Source organism: Ovis aries, chromosome 24, assembly GCF_016772045.2.
Source record: "Ovis aries strain OAR_USU_Benz2616 breed Rambouillet chromosome 24, ARS-UI_Ramb_v3.0, whole genome shotgun sequence".
NCBI lineage: Eukaryota > Metazoa > Chordata > Mammalia > Artiodactyla > Bovidae > Ovis > Ovis aries.
Window position 1 is genome coordinate 34,583,477 of NC_056077.1, and position 20,681 is coordinate 34,604,157.

A 20,681-nucleotide genomic window follows, 5' to 3' on the forward strand; every position below is an offset into this window, starting at 1 on the left:
CACTCCCATTTTATGGATGAACATATTGGGGCTCTGGGAAGAAAGCAACTTGGCCAGTGAAAGCAGAGTCTTACTGAGCACCCAGGTCTTCAGCCCACTGATCCTGACCTGCTCATGGCCAGGAAGCAGGTTTGCAGAGAGGGTGGCCAAAATGCCTACTGGAGGTGGCAGAAAGGACCTGGGTCCTCTCAGAGCTCTCACACATATGCAGGCATGTGTGTGCGTGTACACATCTGTATTTCGATGTGCATGTGTGTGCATGCATGTGAGTGGGGTGGGGGGCCAGTTTCCTTCATGAGCCCCTCTCCTGCATGGAGCCCACTCTCCCCCTCCCCCTCCAAGAGCTCCTCTCCCCTTTACCCTCTCGGGAGCCCCTCCTTCTCACCCAACCCCTCCCCAACATATATGCAAAGTTCCATGAAGGAATTCCCTAGCTCTCCAGTGATTAGGACTCTGTGCTTTCACCACCAAGACCATGGGTTCAATCCCTGGCTGGGGAACTAAGATCCCAAAGGCTGAGCGGCATGACTAAAAAAAAAATATTAAGTTCCATGAGATCAGAGCCTTGGTTCCATCCACAGTGTTATCCCTCGCTTGTGCCCAGAACACTTCTCATTCTCTCTGTCCAAGCATCTAGCAGGCAGGCACTCAAATATTTGCCGGATATATATAGTCAGTCAGTCAGTTCAGTCGCACAGTCGTGTCCGACTCTTTGCGACCCCATGAATTGCAGCACGCCAGCCCTCCCTGTCCACCACCATCTCCCGGAGTTCACTCAAACTCACGCCCATCGAGTCGGTGATACCATCCAGCCATCTCATCCTCTGTCGTCCCCTTCTCCTCCTGCCCCCAATCCCTCCCAGCATCAGAGTCTTTTTCAATGAGTCAACTCTTTGCATGAGGTGGCCAAAGTACTGGAGTTTCAGCTTTAGCATCATTCCTTCCAAAGAGCACCCAGGGCTGATGTCTGCAGACAGACCTTGGTGCTGGAAGTGTATTTGTGTGCGCGCATGTGTGTGTGTCTTCTGCTGGGAGAGGAGGAGGATGGGGCTGTCTAGGCAGGGCTGAGCCCCGGAGATGGAAGGACCACAGGGGTGCTGTCTGCTCCCTGGTGTGAGAGAAGGGGCAGCGGCATGGCCATCAGGAGGCCTGCTTTACTGTGTGACCTTGGCCTCCAGTTCAGGTCACTCAACTGCAAAATGAAGGTCATACTGCCCACTGCAGAGGTTGCTCCGGGAGCTGGTACAGAGGGGGCGGGGCCCATCTAAGGATGAGCAGGCTGCTTCGGAAGATGGTGTGGTCCTGTTACCAAGGTGAGCAGCTGAGGGATGCTGTGGAGGCTGAATGTGATGAAGACCATTAACTCTGAGAATTTGGGCAGAATGGGGACAGATCACAGTCAGTCTGGGCCTCATCCATATAATGGGCATTTCTCCCCAGTGCTTGATGTCCTACTGTGAGAACCACACCCGGAGCCAAGTTGTCTCTCCTCCCTCACTGCCCTGCACCCAAGCCTCATCCTTTGCAGGGGGTTGTACCCCCCTGAGGGCCCTGGGAGGGTAGGATTAAAGGGGAAGGGGTATGAGCAGACCTTACCTCTCCAGGGGTCTGGATCCCTGCTCAGAAGCAAACAAGGCTACCAGACATCACCCTTCTCCAGGCTCTGGTCCCTTGTTCAGGGCTTTCCTGGGAATTGCTGGGTCTCTGTGGATGTTCCTGCCAACGGCTGGAGGGTGGGTTGCATTCTGGACCAGTTGGTGCAGTGACAGAGCTGTGTCTACAGAAAGAAGGCTCACTCAAAAACCATGCTGGCCCTCTCTTTGCCGCCTTTGCCCCTAACTGGCTGGGTAGAAGGTGGCTGGGTGTTGGCATTTTCTTCCTACAAGGAAGAAGCCAGGTGTCCAGAGATGAGACACGCGAGGTGGGAATCACAGGAAGATCCTCCAGAGAAGGAAGTGGCAACCCAGTATTCTTGCCTGGAAAATCCCATGGACAGAGGAGCCTGGCGGGCTATAGTCCATCAGTGCAGTTCAGTCGCTCAGTTGTGTCCAACTCTTTGCAAGCCCATGGACTGTAGCACGCCAGGCTTCCCTGTCCATCACCAACTCCCAGAGCTTGCTCAAACTCATGTCCATCGAGCGCGTGATGCCATCCAACCATCTCATCCTCTGTCGTCCCCTTTCCTTCCTGCCTTCAATGTTTCCCAGCATCAGGGTCTTTCCTAGTGAGTCAGTTCTCTGCATCAGGTGGTCAAGGTATTGGAGCTTCAGCTTCAGCATCAGTCCTCCCAATGAATATTCAGGACTGATTTCCTTTAGGATGGACTGGTTTGATCTTGCTGTCCCAGGGACTCTCAAGAGTCTTCTCCAACACCGCAGTTCAAAAGCATCAATTCTTTGGCACTCAGTCCATAGTGTCGCACAGAGTCAGAGACAACTTGCACACAGGCAGAATGCAGAGGCTGGAATCTCTCAATTTCTTTTTGCTTCACTGGGGGCCCACCTGGAGTGGTCTGGGGTGCTCAGAGGCAGAACCAGAGACCTGAGAGCCTCCTATCTGGTCTCCCCTCTGGTCTCCCCTCTCTCCCTCCCCTCTGGTCTCCCCTCTCCAGCCATTCCTTCCTGCCCCCTCTGATCAGGAAGCAACAGAATGACCAGAATAAAGGAAACAAGCCAGGGCTCTTCCCGGTTCACACCCCTGTGGTGCCTCCCCTCCCCACCCCTCCCCCAGCACACACGTTGCCCTTTGTTCATCAGCTCGTTCATGAAGGGTCTGCTAAGAGCCGGGTGCGGTGCACAGGATCAGCTTACAGGCTGGCGGAGAGAGAGCCAGTAATCACACAGCCACACAAACGATAGAATACCGAATTACCAACCACGCAAATGCTCCGCGGGACAGGAACATGGTTGAGGTGTGAGGGGGTCCTTACACCGAGGACCCTGGCTGGCCAGGTAGAGGAGCAGGATTTCACTGAGGACCCTGAGCAAGAGCCGAGGAAGGGAGTGCCAGGGAGTCATTAACTGCAGAAGGCGAGAGAAGAAAGGGGGACAAAGAGGTCAAATGCCACTGAGGTGTCAAGTAAGGTGTTGGTGGTGGTTAGTCACTAAGTCACGTCCTACTCTTTGCAACCCCATGGACTGTAGCCTTCCAGACTCCTCTGTCCATGCGATTTCCCAGGCAAGAATACTGGAGCAGGTTGCCATTTTCTCCTCCAGGGGAGCCTTCCTGACCCCGGGGATTGAACCTGCACCTCCTGCACTGGAAGGTGGATTCTTTGCCACTGAGTCACGTGGGAAGCCCTTGAGTAAAATGAGAAAAATGTTCTCAGGGTAAAGCACAGACGTCTTAGCTTGGTCATCAGGGCCCTTCAGGCTGGCCTCATTTGTATCGCCATCCACCCCCAGGCCATAGCAATCACCACGCCTACCATGCTGTTGTGTGCATTTTCCTCCCTGCCTGCAATTTCTTTCTCATCCTGGCAAGTTCCCAAAGACCCCGCAAGCCTCAGCTCAAAAGCTGCCTCCTCCATGAAGCCTTCCCTGACTGCCACCCCTCTGGTAGAGCATGTCACTCCCTCCTTGGGTGTTCCCATAGCCCTTTGTATAAACCTCTGTTTGGAACACATGGCAGAATAGTAAGAGTGAGGCTAGTGAGAATAATGGCCAATGCCTGGAGGGCCAGTGGGATATATGGAAATGTTGAGAACGATAGATCAGACTTTCCAGAAGGGCAGTGCTGAGACCAGGCCCTTTGAGTCCACTGACAGAGGCCAGCAAGTAGCCCTCCTCATGCCGGCCTATGGGTTGGCATTGAATTCACCCTGCTTCTCCCACTCCGGGGCCTCGCACAACCCACAGCACCTCTGTGCTGCTTGGCAAGCTGCCAGGTGTCTGCCTGCCTCCCTGTGGGTGCACAAATCCCTTGAGGGTTCTTTCTTCATGGTCCCTCCCCCACTTGCTGCAGCATAAAGGGCTCTGCAATGGAGGTGGAACTCAAGGCCAAGGCAAGGGATGCTGTGCCAATTTCCTTCAGCCCCAACTAAGGATGTTTCTGGGCTCCCTCCCTGATTCCTTCACTGCACACACGCTTCTCAAAGTATGGAACCAGCTGCTTAGTCCCTGGCATCAAGCACTTCCTAGGCCTGGACCTGAAAGGTGAGGAAGCTGGGTTCCTTGAAATGTTAGTCACTCAGTCGTGTCCAACTCTTTGCGACCCCATGGACTGTAGCCTACCAGGCTCCTCTGATTCTCCAGGCAAGAATGCTGGAGTGGGTTGCCATTTCTTTCTCCAGGGGATCTTCCCAATCCAGGGATCGAACCTGAGTCTCTCTCCTTGCAGGCAGATTCTTTACCATCTGAGCTACCAGGGAAGAACTACTGAATAATATAGGGAGTGCCATCGAACCTAGGCTGGCCTTCCAAGATCATTGTGAATGCCAGGGCCACCGCTAATAGATCTACCTGCCTGGAGGGGTCCTGGGAGGCTGGGGCAGCAGCCCCCCGCCTGGGCTCCTGGGCTGGGCTCTCCCGGCTTTGCACTTGGCCCCTCAGGCCCTAGGCTATGCTGACTGAGAAAAAAAAACAAAAACACACAGCCTAAGAGTTCTAAGTCTCAGTTTTTATTCAGAGACTTACCGAGGACTCTAGCCTGGGAAACAGTCTCTCAATAGCTCTGAGGGTACTACTCTGAAGAGGTTCGGGCATAGAGAAGACAGGATATATGTATATATGATTTTGGCTGCGGAATACAGGCAATCCAGTATCTCTCTCGGTAGAAGGTCACTGTTAGATACAAGGTACAGATATCTCAGTTAGATTTTAGTGTTTTTTTTTTTTTTTTTCTATGTATGGGAAAGTGCAAGAATCTTGGTCTATTATAATTCTTCCTGAGATATATCTAACTGTTTAAGGGGCCTGTTTTTTCAAAGCGCAGAGTGCTTTGTCCTGTTCTTGGTCTTAAATTCCTTTCAGGGTATATAGGTCAGTAACTGTAGTGGCTAATGACTTGATCCTTGTAGAACTGGGTGGTGGGCGGCATTCTTTGATGGACATCAGGTGGGATGTGGATCCACTCAGAGCCTGGTTCTGGTCCAGGCTTTCCACTGACAACCTATATAATCTTCAGTAAGTCATGCCAACTTGTGGGGCCTCTGTTTCTCCCTCTTTAAAATGGGATGATAACCACCTCCTGGAGTTGGTTGCAACAGTGAAAAGTTTCCTTATGTAAAAACACTCTGTAAGCTATAAAGAGAGGTGGATGACGGCATGGGCCATGTGGGCTGGGGGGCATCCCTCCCAGTGATGATAATAATTTTCTCCCACTCTGGGAAGGATAGGTACAAAAATAAGATCTTGATGATCTAGGTCTCAGTATTATCTATAGCTGTATAGCAAATTACTCCCAGATCTAACAGCTTAAAATAACAAATATTTATCATCTCAGAGGTTTTGTGGGTCAGAAATTTGGGAGCAACTTCATGGGGTGGTCCTGCTCAAGCCTTCTCTATTTTTTTTTTTTTTTTTGGTCACATGGCATTCCGGATCTTATTTCCTCAACCAGGGATCAAAAGCCCCCTGCAGTGGAAGCAGAATCTTAACTAATGGACCACCAGAGAAGTCCCTCAAAGCTTCTGTTGAAGTTACAACCAAGGTATCATCTGAAGACCTGACTGGGACTGGAAGATCTGTTTCCATGGCTACCCACTGACATGGCTGTTGGTAGGAGAGCCCAGTGCCTTGCTGGCTGTTGAGAGAAGGCCCCTTCCTGTAGCACATAGGTCTCTTCATGAGGTTGCTTGAATGTACCCAATGCGCCAGCTAGCTGGCTTTCCCCCATAGCTGGTGATGCAAGAGAGAGTAAGGCAGAAGTTACGACGGCTTTTGATCCAGTTTTGGGGAGTCACATATCACCCTTTCTGCCTATGTTCGTGGTCCCGTCGCTCAGTCTCCTGATAACAGTGTGAAAGGGAGCTACGCATGGCATGACTGTCTGGGCACAGGATCGTTGGGGGCCATCCTGGAGACTGGCTACCATAGTTCTCTCCTCCAAGACTTATACAGTCACTCCTCCTCCTCACATACCAGGAATCCAGCCATCATGTTTCCCTCCCCTTCCACTCTCACTCTCTCCCTCAGTCACCAAGGCCCAAGGTTGGGCCTCTAGAACACCTCTTTCACCAGTTCCCCCATTTCACCCTCCTGTCCCCACCCAGGCAAGATCTCGGTCACGTCTCTCCTGAGCACCCAGGCTCTTCTGATCCAAGATGCACACATTGCAGGAAGCTTTCACTGGCTCCCCAGTGTACACAGACTCCTGTGTGTGCTCCTGGGAACAACTCCTGGGTGAGGTGTTCAGTCTCTGCTCACCACTCCTCAATGGGCCTAATTTGAGCCTCACCGAGCATTCAGACAACTAAGATCATGGCATCTGGTCCCATCACTTCATGGGAAATAGATGGGGAAACAGTGGAAACAGTGTCAGACTTTATTGTTGGGGGCTCCAAAATCACTGCAGATGGTGACTGCAGCCATGAAATTCAGAGACACTTACTCCTTGGAAGAAAAGTTATGACCAACCTAGATAGCATATTGAAAAGCAGAGACATTACTTTGCCAACAAAGGTCCGTCTAGTCAAGGCTATGGTTTTTCCAGTAGTCATGTATGGATGTGAGAGTTGGACTGTGAAGAAAGCTGAGCGCCGAAGAATTGGTGCTTTTGAACTGTGGTGTTGGAGAAGACTCTTGAGAGTCCCTTGGACTGCAAGGAGATCCAACCAGTCAGTCCATTCTAAAGGAGATCAGCCCTGGGTGTTCTTTGGAAGGAATGATACTAAAGCTGAAACTCCAGTACTTTGGCCACCTCATGTGAAGAGTTGACTCACTGGAAAAGACTCTGATGCTGGGAGGGTTTGGGGGCAGGAGGAGAAGGGGACGACAGAGGATGAGATGGCTGGATGGCATCACTGACTTGATGGATATGAGTGTGAGTGAACTCTGGGAGTTGGTGATGGACAAGAAGGTCTGGCATGCTGTGATTCATGGGGTCGCAAAGAGTCGGACACGACTGAGCGACTGAACTGAACTGAACTGAACTGAACTGATGTTCTCTAAGCAAAGTTATACCCCTTCATTGACCTTGTTAGCTCTGCCTGGAAGACATTCTTTTCATCTGTCTGTAAAACTCCTAGGCATCCTTCAAAACCCATCTCCCAGAATCCTTCTCTTACTGCCCAGGACAGTCAGTTTGTCCCTTTCCAGATACTCTCAACCTCTGCTCACAAGCTTGTAACCATCTAATTACCTGCCAGCCCCTCTTCACAACTATGAGCTTCCCCAGGGCAAACACAGAGCCTGGTTCATCTTGGGGTCCTCAGAACAAAACCCGGAGCTGGGTGCATGTGCAGGTAGGAGCTGGAGAGATCAGGCCGGATACATTCAGCTGTGAGTGGGAAAAAAACCCCCCAAATCAAACTGGCTTAACGAATGAGGACCTTCATTATCTCACATGGAAAGAAGTCCAGAAGCAGGTGGGCAATTGGCACGGTGTGACCGGCAGTTCAGGAACCACTATTGGCTTTGTCCTCTGGCCAGTTCTCCTCGCGGCTGCATGAGGGCTACCAGAGAGCCCATGTCACCAGTGGGCATGACAACATCCAGAGTCACAGAGGCAGCATGTCCTCTGAGGTCTTGCTCTTGGGAGCCCCCTCTGTGCCCCCCCCTCAGAAGAACTCCCCTCCTTGTTTCCTTGATCAGAACCAGGTCATGGGTCACTCCTAAGCCAGGTGCCATGGGGGAGACTGTCTGGGCACAGAGGCTGTTGGGAGGCCACCTTCCACACTGGAAGGGAGTCACAGCCTGATCGCGAGAGCACGTGGGACATATTTACAGAAGGAGCTGGGAAATGAGAGAGACTTTGGCGTGTCTAGAGCAAGCAAGGTGAGATGTGAGGAAATAAGGTTGCTAAGGATGGGTTTCCAGACCCCTTGTCCACTGTAGTCATCTCATTCATTCATTCATTCAAATAGTGATTGAATAGCTACGTGCTAGGTTCTGCATCAATCCTATGAAGTACGTATTATTATTTACATTTCAGAGTGAAGAAACTGGGCCGCAGGTGGAATAACTTGTTCAAGCTCCCAGAGTAGGTGGGGACAGTCATATCTGCGTGGCTCACAGTGCAAAGTTCTGAGTCACCCCAAGAGAGGACCATAGGGTACAAGGGCAGGTTGCATGTCCCGAACTGGCCTCACTCGCCTGGGCCCTGACCAGTCCCACAGGAAGGCTGGGCTTGGCTGGATGGGGCATCTGTGCTGTTTTGTAAGGGATGAGGGCCTTGACCAAGGCACAAACCATTCTGGAACCAGCTCTGATTCCAGCGCCTGGCAGGAGCACTCGGGGTGGGGCCGTTTTTTAGATATAGGTACCCTGGGCTCCACCCCTAATCCCTTACACCACACCTCTCCACTCCATAAAAGGCCACCATGGGTCTCAAGCCCTGGGAAGGCAGGACGGTGCCTCAGCCCAGGAGCTGGCCTGGCCGGTTGGCCCTGTCCAGGGCATCCACACCTGCAGCTGCCCAGGTGGGTGTCTTCTCAGCATGGGGCAGGGCAGGAGGAAGGGGGCAGGGGCCAGAGGCTAAACACTGGAGGTGGCAGCCTTGCTGCCTCACCCTTCCTCGGCCCTCCTGGGCAGCCAGGTTCAGGGCAAGGAGGGCAGAGAGCAGGCTGCCTGTACTTGGCAGGTCAACCAGAACCAAGACAGGTAGCTAAAGGCAGGGTGGCTGAAACCAAGCCTCAATGAGGAGGTGGAGTAGCTGGCTGGGGTCTGTCTTGTCCCAGACTGGGTTGGGGGTGGGGGGCGGTGTGAGAAGGGAAGGGAAGAGGAAGGAGCTGGTGCGGGACTTGTCCCCAGCCTGTGCCCAGGCCTGGTGGTACAGCAGGGGAAGTTGTGGATAGAGCTGCTGAAGCAAGGGCTCTAGTCCCGTCCCTGCCATTCATTTACTGTGTGACGTTGGACAAGTGCTGCGACCTCTCTGATCTGAGTTTTCTCACCTGTACAATAGGGAGGTGGCCTGGGATGATCTTAAAGATTTCTCTGGGTGGACCGTCTCAGCTTTCGGTTTGTGGTGGGCCTGGATGTGGGTGCCCCACCCTCTTCCTCACACCACCTTTTCTCACCTTCATCCCCTCCTGCAGCCACTTCAGACTTCCAGTCTTGGGGCCCCAAGCCAAGGACTGGCAACTTTTGGATCAATTTTCAGGGCCTCGTGGGGGCCCAGGTCTTCATGGTCATCTTCCTTCTTCCCTAGGGCATCCCGGGCAGGCATTTTTATTAGAGAGGATGTGGATGCCCTCGTGCCTGGGGAGGTGCAGGCCAGAACTGTGAAGGGTGTGGTGCTGAGTCCCTGGGGAACCAGCCCTAATTTCTCTAGCTCTGTGCTTCTGGGACACCCTGCAGAGTGATAATGTGTTCGCCTGCCTGACCCCTGGCCTCCTGAAGGGGCCTCTTTGGCATGCATGGTGTCCAGGGATTTCTCTGCCTAAGGGTTTGGAAGTCACTGCCCTAGAAGACCCAGGAAGGGGTGGGGGATGAGAACAAGCTTCATTTGCAAGCAGCACTACAGAGATAGATGGGGTTCCCCTTGCAGCCTGGGAAGCTCCTCAACTCTCAGGGGGGCAGGCACCAGCAGCCTCTGCAATGGGGGATCCCCCCAGCTTAGGCCAGGAGCTGGGGTGTCCTCTGGAGACCTTCTAAAAAGGGGACAGGAGGACTCCCTCGGCAGTCCAGTGGTTAAGACTTCACCTTCCAGTGCAGGGGGTGCAGGTTCGAATCCTAATCAGGGAACGAAGATCCCACAAGCAGCTGTTGTGCCTGATCCTCTGTGACCCCATGGACTGCAGCCCACCAGACTCTTCTGTCCATGGGATTTCCTAGGCAAGAGTACTGGACTGGGTTGCCATGCCGTCCTCCAGGGGATCTTGTCAACCCAGGGGTCGAACCCGTATCTCCTGCACTGGCAGGTGCGTTCTTTACCATTGAGCCACCTAGATCCCACATGCCCTGAGCCAAAAAAACAAAACCTAAAACAAGCAACACTGTAACAAAATTCAATAAAGGCTTAAAAAAAATGGTCCACATCAAAAAAATGTTAAAATAAATAAATAAAAAATAAAAAGGGAGAGGAGAAGGAGACACCCTCTGCAAAGCAGGGTTGGTGGTCAAGGGGCTGCAGGCTGGCTGGGCAGCCCAAGGCAAGGCAGGAGTTTCTAGCGCTCCTTCCTTCTCCTGCTAAATCCTCATCCCTCTTGAAAAAGACGTTCTGGGGAATGAAACCAGAGTTTTTTTTAAATTTCCTGAGCTACCACAGCCTTTCTCTTGACAGAGCCAGAGTTGCCAAAACGATTAAGATTAAAATAATCCTGTTATTGTCCTTATGGATCTGCACAAGCATTTCCTTTCTGGTAGGAAGAGAGCTAGTTCCCTGAATTTACTGGTTCTACTGGTTTGGTCCTGGAGCTCCAGTTGAGGCCTCCCCAGGGCAGAATGCTAATCTGGGTTGCCCATCTGGTGCTCTTGATTATTAACAGGAATAATCAACCAGCTTCCCTCATGCCCAGGCTGCAAGCATTCATCTTTAGAAATCAGAGGCCACACTAACATCTCAGCTGATGGTTTCACCTTCCTTTAGCTCATTTCTCAAACCAACTTTGGATGGGGGATAGGATGAGAAACTGAGGCCCTGAGTCAGGGGCAGATTTCCACAAAACTCAAGTTACTTAAGCTTCAAGATTCCCATTTGCTGAAACAATAAAGTATGTGAAAACGATCACTGAAGACATGCTAAGTTTTACCTTTTCTGTCATTACAAACCATCCATCTGTGACTGATTTCAACAAAATGAAACAAGTTCTGGGAAATCATATTTGCAATATTGTGCTCTTTTTCTTGAAGGGGGCTCCTGTGAAAACTGCTGCGGTCCTGCCAGGGTCTCTTGGGCAAGAAGTGGTAAGACGGAGCATCCAAGTCAGTGACTTTTCCCTCCAGCGCCTCTGATCCTTCAGCCTGTCCCTTTCTGCTCCCACCTCACTGTTTTCAAGCGAAAGTGTTGATATCGTCTACCTGCTTTGTTTAATCTGCAAATGCGGGTGGTAGGTTTATGGGAAATAGTTGGCAAGGATCGCCTTACTTTAAAAATAAGCCTGTGATCTCTGTTACGGGGGATTAGACTAACTTATATTGTAAAAGGTGGATATTTCACGGGGATGGATGTCAGCTCACTTAAAGGGAAACTTAAGCCCATCAGAGATTTCAAAGGTGGATGGGTTCTCTGAACAGGCAGGAAGCGCCCAGTCATGAGATATGGGCCGAGAGAAGCTGGAGGCCATTGGTTGCCGAAGAGGCGATTCCATCTTTGGGGAGAGGGTGTTCAGGCAGATGCAGTGTAAGAGGGGACCCTGAGAGCCTGCAGGGGCAAAAGCGTGGAAAGAGCCCAACCAAGCGTGCAGGTGAGTGAACGCAGGAGAGGAGGCCTCAGGACTGAGGATCTGGCTTAGATGCCTGGATGATCTCGGCTATGAGGGCAGCAGGGTATTATGTCAGTTCAGTGTCCCCACGTTTGGGGCGGGTGGTTGTCACCAGGGCTGCTGCTGCTCTTTCGGACCCTACTCCCAGCTCTTCTTCCCTCCGTTGTGATTTCCCATTTCCACTTGCGTTGTCGCTTGGCCCTGACCCTGCTGGGCAGAGAATAAGGTACCTCTCTGTTTCTCCAGCCAGGATCCAGGAAAAAGAACACCTGCTCCTCACCTTGTCACAGGTGCTGCAGAGGCAGAATTTGACACTGGAAGGGATCTGAGAACCCAACCCCTTCACAAGCTGTCAGCTAGTCTGCACACAGAGCAGGGCAGAGCCTCTGTTTTTTCATCTATGACGTGGGAACAATAGTTCCCAGTTCTTGGGATGGGGTGAGGTTTTAATTAGATCTACGGTTCTCAAACTCCAGCCTCCATCACCATCACAGGGAGGGGGCTTTTGTTAAAACCCAGATTTCAGGACCCCCTCTACCCACCCTAGTAGACCTTGAAAGAAGCCTGAAAGGTAGCATTTCAAACCAATTCAAAGGTAATGGGAAAACTCCTGGTTTGAGGGCCAACACTTTGAGAGTCACTGAACTAGACCGAGACGTTCTATATCTTGGCCAGCCCCTCAAAGTCAGGGACCAGCTCTAAATCACTCCCGTTTCTGCTTAGTGACTGCTCAGCACAGGCATGAGGCAGATGCTCTCAACAAGAGCTGTCCGAACTGAATGTTAATGCAAACCAAGCAGGCTCCTCCTCAGAGGCTTTTTCAATGGCCGGCACTGGGTTCTGGTTGCCATGGTGACCGCTGGAGCAGAAGCCAGGAGATAACATAAACACCCGACTTTTCGTAATATTGAGGAGAGCAGGCAAAGGTCTTGTTCCAGCTGCACGTGGACAAAAATGCGGAGGGAGGCAGGAAAGATGGGACTTTCGAAACCTCCCGTTACACAGACACCCTCCCATCTGCTCGGCAGCTGGCCTCAAACCGGGAAGGATTTAAACTTTGGTTGCATAACAGAGAAAGGAACAAAGGGAAGGGGGCTGGGAGGGAGTCTGTCTGTAGGAAACCGGAAAGAGGAGGACATCCTGGTCCCTGGGAACCAATATATAAACTCGGTGACTTAATCCATTAGCCCATTTCGTCCTCACCCAAACCCCAAGAGGGTGCCTTTACAAGGATTCACAGAAGCCGTCCAAGGTCACACAACTGTCTGGGCCTTGGTGTTAATCCAGATTGGAAACTTGATCTGCTGTTGCCAAAGGCCAAGTTTGTTCTTTGATTTCAGGGCTGCCTCTTTGCTGAACTTTGGACGTGGTTTAGAGAACCTAGGAGTGTGGGGGTGGCAGGGAGTCTGTGAGAAATGTTTGGGGAAATTTTAACACCCCAGGGAGCCAGGCTGGTCATCATCCTGGCTTCTCCCTTCAAAACAACTGTCCCTTCCTCCTTTATCTGCTTTTGTGTTTGAATCTACCTGAGCTGTGCTATGCGATGGACATGCTATCCCCCACACTGTTCTGGTCACGTTAACCCCACAAGGCAGTGGTTCTCATATTCCAATGCGGAAAAAAGTGAAACTTATTTAAAATGTCAATTTCTGCCTGGCCTCCAGAGATTCTGATCCGACAGCTGCAGGTGGGGATGCCTTAGGAACTGGGAGTTTTAATAGGCCCATGACGATTCTGATGTAGGGGACTGGTGCCCTTTGAGACATCCAGCCCGGGCCTCCGCTGTCTCCTGTACCTACGCGGTCCATCTGGAGCCCCCACTTTCAGTGACTTCTCATTCTAGCTCCCTGGCTGCCTCTGCGCTCCTCTCCTCCTAGCTATTTCCCGGGAACAATTCATGTTGTTGCCGAACTCTGGCTTCAGACTGCATGTCCACAGTTGCCCCCAACTGGTCAGCTCACCCTGTAACCAGCAGGCCCCCACACACCTAGCTGGCTTAGTAAACCCCACAGTCGAAGCCTCCGATCTATTTTCTAAAGATCTGGCTCCTGAGTAGCCAGAGAGCCTTTGGTCAGGCTGAGCCAGCCGCCCCTGACCTCAGAAGGAACTACGATGTCTGCCCTTTGTAAAAGAGGTTTGGGCAGAAGATCATCCCATTGACAAGAGAAAGATTAGATTTTGGGCATGAACCAATCAGACGGGGCTGCTTCATTTCCCTGCCTTAGTTTTCCCATCTGTAAAATGGGGGCAAGACCAAGTGCTCATCAGAGACTTTCAGAAAGTTCAGAGTCCCCCCGGGGAAGAGGTCAGGCAGGAGGTTTGGCCAGGGGCTTAGGGGCTTAGCCTGAAGAATTGGGGCTTCAGGCTCCTTCTCCTGCTCCTCTTTGATGACAGGGCTCACCTGTGTCCTGGCCTTCTGCCCTGATGTCACAGAGCCATCCTTTGAGCATCATAACAAACCTCAGAACGCCTGGGAAAAGCGGGCGGGACAGGGTTTTTCCTCCCCATTTTGTTCAGGAGGAAACTGATTTCTTATCTAAAGAGGCCAGGCATCTGGTGAGCAGCCGAAGCAGAATTTGGCTTCTAATCTCGGGGTGGAGGGTCTGTGTGTGTGTGTGTGCACGTGTGTGCTTAATCGTTCAGTTGTGTTCAACTCTGCGACCCCATGGACTGCAGCCCGCCAGGCTCCTCCGTCCATGGGGATTCTCCAGACAAGAATCCTGGAGTGGGTTGCATGCCCTCCTCCAGAGAATCCTCCCAACCCAGGGACTGAACCTGCGTCTCCTGCGTTGCAGGCAGATTCTTTACTGCTGAGCCACCAGGGAAGCCTGTATGTCTGTGCTTTGTGACCACCTCATCCCTGGCCCTGTAGGTAGACAGGGCAGCTCCTTTGAACATGCCTGGCGTGAGTTCCTGCTCAAGAAACTCCTTTCCTTCCTGTAAAGCAGGAACTTGGAGCTAGTCTGAGACTGCGCCCATGAAGGAGAAAGCTGGAGTCGGAGAGAGCAGGGAGGAGTCAGGCCGACTGAACCCTCCAAGGCAGGCACTGCCCTGGGAAAGGACGAGGGGAGCCCGCACCAGTGTGGAAACGGTACCACTCTGAGGCGAGAGTTGCACGGAGCTCCCTCGCCCAGCCCCCATCAGGCTGGGAGAGTTTTCCCTGGGGAAGGGTGGCTCCCGTGGTTGGGGTGAAGCTGGGTGGATTTAGATGCTTGACACACTCACTGGGGCTTCCCTGGTGGCTCAGCAGTAAAGAATCTGCCTGCAATGCAGGAGACACAGGTTTCATCCCTGCGTCGGGAAGATCCCCTGGAGGAGGACATGGCAACCCACTCTAGTATCCTCGCCTGGAGAATCCCATGGACAGAGGAGCCTGGTGGGCTACAGTCCATGGGGGTCCCAAAGATTCAGACACGAGTGAAGCGACTGAGCACGTACGCACGCAAGCTCACATGCACGCATGCACGCACGATACACTCAGTGGTGAAAACAAGGCCCGGGTCACTTACTCTGAGCCTCTGCTTACTCATCTGTCCAGTGGGGATCATAGTGGACACTTGAGATTTGTGGTAACAGTGCTTAGGATCTAGGTGGTGCTCAGTAAATAGGAATTAGCTCTTCCTTTCATCACTGCAAGGGCTCAGCAAATCTTTGGGTCTGTAGAGCAAGGAAAGGCTTCAAGGGATCAGACTGATCAGAAGGTACGAATACGAGGTACAGCCCTTGGCTCTGTGGGATGTAAAAGTTTCTGTTGCAAGGACTTCCCTGGTGGTCCAGTGGCTAAGACTCTGTGCTCCCAATGCTGGGGGCCTGGGTTCAATCCCTGATCAGGGAAATAGATCCCCACATGCTGCAACTAAGACCTGGCACAACCAAATAAATATATATTTTTAAATGCTTCTGCTGCAAAGAGAAGCTTTGCTTTAAGGGCCAGTTTCTGCCCCCTTCCCCAGCCCCTAGGTTGACTGTCTATTGTAAGTGCCCGGAGTTTTCACGCTGTTCACATTCAAAAGAACCTTGGGTTGCAGAGTGTGGGACAGCACTGCCCACAGCAGAGAAAGGCCCACTATACTAACGGTCCCTGTCTCTCCCTTAGACTAAGATCACACCTACCTGATGAGTACTTGATTTGGTGGTACCCGCACCTTCACCTGGACAAATCTTCTCCCGTTCTCTTCAGGGGACACCGCCCTTCCAAAACCAACAGAGCAGCTGTCAGGACAGGTCACAAAATCCTTGTCCTGCCCTGACCTCTGTCCAGTCCCGTCTCCCCCTCGCCCCAGCCTTGGCTCTGGCTCCCATCCCTCACTCTCGTTCATCCAAGTCCAAGCTCCTTAACTCCAGGCTGCCTATCCTGAATCCTCTAAGGCTCATCCTGCAAATGCCTCCATGCTGCTTTCATTTGGCAGAATCTGGGGAAGGGGAGGGGCTTCCCAGGTGGCTCAGTGGTAAAGAATCTGCCTGTAATGCAGACCTGGGTTTGATCCCTGGGTTGGGAAGATCCCCTGGAGGAGGGCATGGCAACCCACTCTTGCCTGGATAATCCCATGGACAGAGGAGCCTCGCAGGCCACAGTCCATGGGATTGCACAGAGTTGGACACAACGGAGTGACTGAACATACACGCTCGCACGCACAGGGTTAGAGAGGCAGAGAGAGGAGTCTTCTGAGACAGACCTGCCCTGGAGGGACTCCAGACTGATGAGGGACAGGTACTCTGAAGATATGATTTAAAGTAGGAAATACTCTGGGCTTTGGAGAGCTGGACGGTAGTGGGGAGCCATCACTTCTGGAGGGATCAGAGCACCTTCCAGAGGTGGGAGCTTTGGTAGGAGATGGACATATTGCATAAATATAGAAGAGAACAACATTCCTAGTGGCTCAGCAGAATCATAAAACAAAACTGGATGAATCCAGTAGAATTTGTGGAAGAAAATTGTAAAGATCAAGCAGGAAAGGTAAGTTAGGGCCAGGTTTTGAACTCTCCTCTAGCATTCCAGACTAAGGCCATCCATCCATTCCACAAACGGCCGTGCCCCTTTATGAGAACTGAAACACAGACAGGAACTCAGTCTCATCCTTTACAGTAATCAACCTGGGATGGGGGTTGGGGGTGCCCAGGAACCTTGGCAGGAGTCTCAGGAAAAATCTGGATCTACCAGATCCATGCAGAAACTGAGAGTGTTTCTTTTAAATCATGTTGGCGGAGGGGAAATGTACTTTCAGAAAGAGGACACACAGGAAGAGCCCTGTAATCATAAGGGTGGTTTGCTTCAGCTGTGCAGCCCGGCTGAGCGCGACGACACTGCTAAGGCTGCTTGATGACTTGACTTTTAGGCTCAAGGGACAAACAAAGCAAAGAACATGTTATGTAGAAGGCAAATGCTATCAAGCTCAGGAATGAAAATATCGAGGTTCAGACAGCTGAAGTGGGGAGGCAGAGGCAAGGGGTTCAGAGGAAAGGGGAGGACCCGATGCTGATTGCTTGGCTGTATGGTGTGAAAAGATATCGCTTGCAGTGAAAGACTAAAGAAATAAAGGTCCCAGGCTATTACTTCAGTTATAAAAATGATTAATAGAGGATGTAAAACAGGTACAGAAATAATTATGTCGACATGTGAGCAGAGGAGGCTGTCTGTGGTTTTAATAACCTGACTCATCATTAGCAGGACTCTAGAGGTAAGACCTAAAATTTCAGACAACAGCCAGCCACAAAAACATTTATTTACCAGCATGCAAATAAGGACCAGAAGCAAGTCCGAAATGAGGTAAGGAGTTGATTCTTCCTGGGCAGGGAAGATGAGGTGAAACAGGAGAGTTGGCAGGCAACTGATGTTTGCAACCCCACACTTACTTACTTCTTTCTTTTTTTTTTGGTGGGGGTGCATGCGGTTGGGCTTACAGGGTCTTAATTCTTTGCCCAGGGATTGAACCCGTGCCCCCTGTGGTGGAAGTGAGGAGTCTTAACCACTGGATCACCAGGGAAGTCCCTCTTCACATGTTTAATTTTGATTTAAGAAAAAGGAAGTGTACAGTCACTATTCTTTACATATGGGGAGCCAGTAAAAGAGTTGGTTCCTTGGCCAGTGACGAGGCTGTCTGGGTAATCTTTTAAAGTATTCATGTATGACTTAGAATAAATAAAACACTGATAATGCACAAAGTGTGAAAGATACAAAGGGTGTACAATGATGCCTTTGCTCCTGGTCCTAGTTCTGCAGAGACAACCAATGCTATCTCTCTCTTTCCAGAGAGTTCATACATATACATCCAAATACAGATACACAGTATGTACATTTTTCCCCCTCCACTTTCTCTCACAGAATAGTTTTTAAAACACAGATGAAAACATTCTCTACCCACTGGCCATCACCTTGAATTTTCCTTTTGGCAATTGATCTGAGATTGTTCCCTATCAGCAATGAGCTTCCCTGTTTGTCTTCTTTACAGTTGGATGGTATTTATGTTTGGATGTGGCAATAATAAATGACAGTGTCTATTTCCACTCAGTTCCACCAACCCCGTGAGTCATCAAACTTTCAGATTTTGTTGTCATTGTAGGTGAAAACCGGGATCTTGGTCAATTTTTAATTTTCATTTCTTCTATGTGTGGGGTTGAAAAACTCTTCATATGGTTAAGAGCCATGTTTGTTTTTTTTTTTTTTTCTGTGAACTGATGGTTCCTATCTTTTGTCCATTTATATGAATCAATCCTTTTCTTATTAATTAGTAGGGACTGTTTATTAGGGAAAGTAGTCCTTTGATTATTGATTATCAACAATTGCAAATATTTCTTCCTCGTTTGCCTTTTGCCTTTGGACTTTGCCTGTAGGTCTTTGTCACATATCATGTTTTGATTTTTATGTAGGTAGTTTTTTCAGTCATTTATGGCTTGAGGGGTTTGTGTTCTACTAATAATGCAGAAAGGTTTCTTGGAGATTAACACAAATTCTCCCAGGGTTTCTTGCAGGACTTTTCATCTCTTTTCTTTCACTGGGATTAGTGGCCCAGAGAATCTTTTTTTTTTTTTTTTAATTCATTCATTTATTTATGTCTGGCTGTGCTGGGTCTGCATTGCTGCATGCAGTCTTTCTAGTTGTGGGGAATGGGGGCTGCTCTTTAGCTACGGTGCTTGGGCTTCTCGTTGTGGTGGCTTCTTTTGTTTTTGGCCCATGGCATCAGTTGCCCCTCGGCGTGGGGAATCTTTCCTGACCAAAGGGATCAAAACCATGTTCCCCACGTTGGTGGGCGGATTCTTAACCAGTGGAGCACTGCAGAAGTCCCTCTTTTTTCTTTTTTAGAAATTGTTCCAATCTTTTATCTACTGGAAGTTTTTATTAGTGTAAGGTGTGAAGTGTGTATCCAACTTACATTTTTCCCCAGCTGGCTAGTGAGAGTGTGTTTTGAGAAGAAAAAGGTAAGGGACAGGAAGGTAGGGCAGTGAGCAGAGTAGTAGAAGAGGAAGTTTCCCTGGCAGCAAGTGGAGAAGAAACTGGAGGTGGCATGAGAGATAGGAACTGTTGAGATCATCCAGGGGAAAGGTGAACCCAGGTGTGCCTAAACTAGGGCAGGGACAGCAGGAAAGATGAGAAGATGAGGAGGGTGGTCCTGGAGAAGGGATCTATAGGACTCAGTTACAAGCTCAACCAGAAAAAGCAAAAGAAGATACCTATCTCTGGCCCCAAGCAGGCCATTAGCAGTGAGAAAGAGAACTGAGCGTGCAGTGTTTTGGCTTCATATAAGCAGAGTGCAGTCCATTCTGAAGGAGATCAGCCCTGGGATTTCTTTGGAAGGAATGATGCTAAAGCTGAAACTCCAGTACTTTGGCCACCTCATGCGAAGAGTTGACTCACTGGAAGACTCTGATGCTGGGAGGGATGGGGGCAGGAGGAGAAGGGGACGACAGAGGATGAGATGGCTGGATGGCATCACCGACTCGATGGACGTGAGTTTGAGTGAACTGCAGGAGTTGGTGATGGACAGGGAGGCCTGGCGTGCTGTGATTCATGGGGTTGCAAAGAGTCGGACATGACTGAGCGACTGAACTGAACTGAACTGAAGCAGAGTGCAAGGATTCATGGAAGCCTCTTTAGGAAATGCAGGGGAGGTGTTCAACAAAGCGGTGGAAAGGTGAGACAGAGTATCAGAGGTCTGGGAGATGAATTTCCCTCTTGCTGTCTTGAGGGTCCAGAAGATCCCCTGGAGAAGGAAATGGCAAACCCACTCCAGTATTCTTGCCTGGGAAATCCCATGGACAGAGGAGCCTGGCGGGCTATAGTCCATGGGGTCGCCAAGAGCCGGACACGACTTAGCGACTGAAACAAGGACTCTTGAGGGCCTAATATAAGACTTACACATTCAGTCCCTTAGTTAGACACGGATGTGCCCCACCCTGAAGGCTCTGGCATTTAAGCAACCTGTAGGCGGAACTGGTTTAATGAGGTGAATCAGACCTATTCCGGACAAACTGGAAGGTAGGAAGCCTAAAACTGGGGCTACGATCCTCTCTTTATACAGGCCTTTACAGTTTTCAAAGTATTCATACTTGGTTGTCGTTGGTGGGTCCCATTTTTAAAGATGGAGAACTGGTTCTGAACAAGTGAGTTGCCCCTCCCCTCCCTCCACTGTTCCCAGAGGAATTCGTAGCAGAGCCTGAAATTAATATTAATAGGGACTTCCCTGGCGGTCCAATGGTTAAGACTCCCCGCTTCCAACGCAGGGGCCACACGGTAACAATAATAGTGATAATAATGACTTACATTTCTAGAGCACTATCGCACCAAGCTTAACTATTTACGAACATGAGTTACCTCACTTAATCCTCATAACCCTGTAACATAGTAACAAAGCAGAAGGCAAACGTGGGCTTCTTACCCCTCAACCAAGGAAGCCAGACTTTTCAAACCAGAGGCGCCCTCTGCCCCCTCCCGCCTCTCTGGTCCAGTCGTCGCCCCTGGCTTGCTCACCTCCTGCCCTCCCACCCAAAAAGCAGGTCAGCATTCCAACCCTAGGCTGGACTGACCCCGACACTCGCCTCGCCATTTTCGAAGGCGAGGGAACTGAGGACCAGGGATGACAAAAAGCCACGAACACAGGCGATCAGCGGTCAGCAGGAGGCCAGGTGGCGAAGCTCACTGGCCACCGACCCTGAGAAAGCGTCG

General features: G+C 50.8%; 1 protein-coding gene across 2 annotated transcripts in view; it reads left to right on the plus strand.

Moving 5' to 3' along the window:
• The first annotated feature begins 8,495 nt into the window (after positions 1-8,495).
• LOC101115252 (NADPH--cytochrome P450 reductase) overlaps positions 8,496-20,681 on the plus strand; it is a 68,605-nt gene continuing 56,419 nt past the window's right edge. The window contains exons 1-2 of one of the 2 annotated variants that reach the window (XM_027961642.2): positions 8,496-8,578; positions 10,950-11,003. The gene's annotated coding sequence lies outside the window, so the exon portion shown is untranslated. The remainder of the gene's footprint in view (positions 8,579-10,949; positions 11,004-20,681) is intronic. The other variant, XM_027961640.3, reaches the window with a different exon arrangement.